Source organism: Neolamprologus multifasciatus, chromosome 22 (assembly GCF_963576455.1).
Source record: "Neolamprologus multifasciatus chromosome 22, fNeoMul1.2, whole genome shotgun sequence".
NCBI lineage: Eukaryota > Metazoa > Chordata > Actinopteri > Cichliformes > Cichlidae > Neolamprologus > Neolamprologus multifasciatus.
Window position 1 is genome coordinate 21,485,653 of NC_140459.1, and position 4,492 is coordinate 21,490,144.

Sequence of the window (4,492 nt, forward strand, 5' to 3'; positions counted from 1 at the left end):
AGACGTGTAGCTTCATTAGACATTTGACTTGATTTAAGCACTAAATTAGCCATTAGATGGGAATGAGTGGAGAAGAGAAGTGGTGTGCTGATGTGACTTTTTGCGGTTTGGTGAAGATGACAGACTACACACACACACACAGACACACACACACACACACACACACACATACAGATATACACCTGATATAATGCGAGCGTTATCTAAATCTCTCTCACTTTACAGATACCTACACAGTCTGATTACCTTCATAATCTCCCAGAGCATCTATCAACTAAACTGTCAAACTAGCTAAGTCATATCTTTGTGTGTGCGTGTGTTTGGCTATATAAGTGTGGTTTTAAGCCCGAGCATGGGAAAAAGTGCAGTTTTAAAGAGAAGCCACTGATGCCACAAATGCAGAATTCCACTTAAGCCCTTAAACAAAACAACATGTCGTGCAGGTTTGGAGACGTGCCGTAGGTTCCAAACAAAGAGCGAACAATGTCGAACACTGAATTTCTGTAGTTATGTTGCCATACGCTAATAAGTATAAACTGACCTCGTGCCAGAAAGTCTGGCTTCAGGAAAACTGTGGAAACTATATCTGTGCTGAAGATCATGCAGTGAGGTCACAAACCTGCAGGTGATCTGAATGTGACATCAAACTATACAGACACATTCATCTTCGTGACTCTGAGCACTTTTGATCTTTGGCTCTTATTCTTCTGTATGGCCTGGGATAATCCCCTTAACGGCAATTACAATAGAATTACAGCTGTACGACATGCAAGGATTTGTTAGAAATCAGTGTATTTTCAGCTTTTTGCTTAAAGAATGCAACACGTCAGTGATTCCACCCACAGAGATGAGGACTCACAAAAAGTAGTTTTCCGCACACTGCCATGATCTCAGTCCCATTCAGTCCAAGTCTGGCATAAACCGGAACACCAATACCAAGCCACACCTTATTACCAGATTTCTGTGCAAAATTTGTGATCATTTAGGGTAATTGGAAAGCCTAGTTTCGTGGAAAAAAAAACATGCTTGATTGTTAAATACTGGTGTAATATTGAGGTTTTCACTTAGTTTGACTGACTACATACTTTTGGCTTTATATGGTATCTGTGAAAATTAGGCACCTACTATTAACATAAATTTGTGCACTTTGCTTTGGCAGCAATCTTAATTCACGCTCATGCCAGTAAAGCGCATTTGACTTGAAATGAATTGACACACTGAAAAACAAGAGCACGAGAGACAAAGAAACAGAGAGTGAATTAATCTAATGAAAGCAAGCAGAGGGCTACCACCCACTGGACCAGACAGCATGCACTGTCTTACTCTTCAGAAAGTCAGCATAGACACAAAAGGTACAAAAGCCATCTGGGCTAGGCGGCTACACTACATCCAGAGACAATAGGGGCTCATTCACGCAGTGCATCCCAACCAGGGCCATCTGCTCTTGGTGAGAGTGAGTGGGAGATGGGACCCCCTGCACCTCCAAGACCCCTGGAGTCCCAGAAATACAGCAGTATGGTAGTCGGAAATCAGCATAATATTATAATCGAGGCATGAAAGTATGAATGAAGATGAGCCACTTTATAACATAAACCAAACACAATGGAGGTGGTGAATGAATCTGGCGTGCGGAGCTGCGTGAGTCTCCATACGCTGGGAAGGAGAACACATGTGATGTCTTTCTGAGCGACGACAGTGAAAGCTGAGCAACTGTTACGACAGTGGGATAGACGAGGGCAGAAAAGGAGTGCACATGTATGCGCACATCTATGCATTTAACATGCGAGCACAGATGCGCACACACAGCCACATAACAGCAGTCATTCATCATGGAGTGGAAAACCAACAAAGAAAGGCACGACAGTGACAGCAGAAAGCCTTTCACTAAACTTCGTCTAGTACTGTTTGAACACATGAGTGTGGTAGATTTGTGGAGATACAGATCTCTCCCTCTAGTGACTGAGAGTCTAAGCTTCGGCATGCGGAATATTCAAGAAATGAAGTCATGTCACACCATGGCATGACGGCAAAGCAGCCTGAAAGAGAGAGCGGATCAAGTGTCGGGATGTGCAGCTGAACCCACATGGAAGGAAACCCACAGCAACACACAGGCATGCAAGAATACACACACACACACACACACACACACACACACACACACACACACACACACACACACACACATATGATAAAATCCATCAGTGCACATACTGTCCATCTTTTAGCATGTCAGGACCATCTACTATAATGACAGAACAACTGTGACAGTTTTATGATCATGAAGACAGATTAATCGATGAGATCAGACCAGACAAGAGATGAAACCAGAGAGAATTCCCAGCTCTTTATGGAATAAACAGTGATATCAAAGAGTTTCATTTCACAGATTCTTGTCGTCTGTCTTGTGTTTTACTCTCAAGACCTGAAGGAACAACTACCCAGCGCTTGTTAAACTTGTAGACCAACACTGGCCTGTCATCAACAGCAATTGATAAACTGTATCAGACACAATGACAGACTGTCAGCGGTTAGCTGATTTTTGCCAGATTCTATTATTTCACTGTCATCACTTTCGACCCGACAGCTTTTGTTTATCCACTCTTTACCGACACGGACTGTTTGCACTCTGCAGATCGCACAGACAGGTTAGCATTCCTTAAGTCTAAGTTTAAAGTAATTTAGCGACGATTGTGTACTTAGGTGGAAGCGTGAATGCATGCAACTGTGTAACCGCCTGCCTTTCATTTTTGAGCGTTTTGCTTAAATCAAGACTCAGGGAAACACCTGAGTCAGCTGTGAGACTCTCTCTGAGACATCAAGGCGGGCACCGATGAGAGATGCCGTGTCAAAATTTATGCCTCGCGTTAATGAGGGGTTTTGTTCTCAAACCCAGCCAGAGACGAAAAGAGTGGAAGTCCCCCCTCAGCTGCCGACAGACAGTTGTCAAAAGCCTCAGATTAATGAAGGAGTCTCTCAGTCAGTCGAATCCCAAAGGCACAGCTCACCCAGCTCACCCCTGGGGCTTAGGTTAGGTGCACACAAGAAGTGTGATCCATGAAATACATACATTTACAAACACACTGTGTTATTTGTATAACCCCTCCCTATCCAGAGCTACTAATTACATACATTTCTGTCAGTTGGATGCTTGATCATTATGTCTTCTTCCATTAAAAAAATGATACCTTGTATTTACAGCATAGCTGAAAGATAGCATTTTTTCTGTTTGTGTTTGCTGATATTACGAGGGGTGCAGCACAATGAAGGCCAAACATTTGAGCCTCATTTCTTTTAAATTTCCCTGTTTTTTTTACTATTCACTTAAAGCTCAATGGTGTTTCAGACAGTCAGAGCAGACGGGAGCTGTAACATCAAGAACTTTTAACAAGAGGCGTCAATGTAATTTAATAGAGAAAGCAAGTTCACAAAGAAGTTCTTGATGTAAATGTTTGGCTTTGTTTAATTGGTGGTGATGTGATATCCTGTATTTTGGCATGGCTCTGTTTTAAATCATATGCCTGGGATTTGCACCACTGATTATAAATCACTTTTATTTGTGTTGGTTAAAGCGTCTATGATTCAACTTGAAAGCATTCGCAGTGAACTTTTCCATCCTAACGAGAAGAAATCAACCTGCAATCCCACAATAAACTCCCATTTGGGAGCGAACGAGAAGCACGAGAGCAGAGCTGTATCCAACAAGCGGCTGTAAACAGCCATTGTGATGACAGTTATTGGAACATATTGAATCTGTAAGCTAATAGCATTGAATTTATGGAGAATATATTTAATTTGTAGTAAAAGCAGGAAGGCTCCATGGACAGACTGAGAACCATCAGTGGTTTAGTGTCTCTGCTTTTCCCGAATCCGGCTTGTTAGAAGAATTGTGACTGTTAAATTGTTCCTGTATCTTTGCAAATAGCTCATCTACTGCACATGCATTATCATTCTCTTTCTATCTGTCTGTCTTCTTTGGGTCTGAGTGTGTGTGTGTGTGTGTGTGTGTGTGTGTGTGTGTGTGTGTGTGTGTGTGTGTACCTGCAGGGCAGAAAGAGGTTTTTGACAGGCTTTGACAGGTATGGCATGGTGGAAGACCTCCCAGCTGTCAAATAAACAGATCATCTAAGGAAACCAGAGATAAAGAGCACCGATGCAGGGAAAGTGACTGACAAATAGCAGAGTAGGCTGGGATGGGTACATACAAATTACTGAACAACAAAACATTAGAATAAAGAATGATAATGTGTCACTTTTCATATGCCTTTTTCTTCTCCCACTTTCAGTGTGATTTCTCACTCTGCTCCCTCATCTCTCAGCACGTGGCCCTCACCTGGACGAGTGGCAAAACTGCACCAAATGTTTGCTTCACGCCAGCGCATCCAAATGCAACCCGAGTACTCTGAGTGCTGAAACTTGCCTGAGCATGAGGCAAGTTGATCTGTGTGTGCAGAGCTCTCTTACCGTGTATGAACTTGCCAAGAAGATATACAGG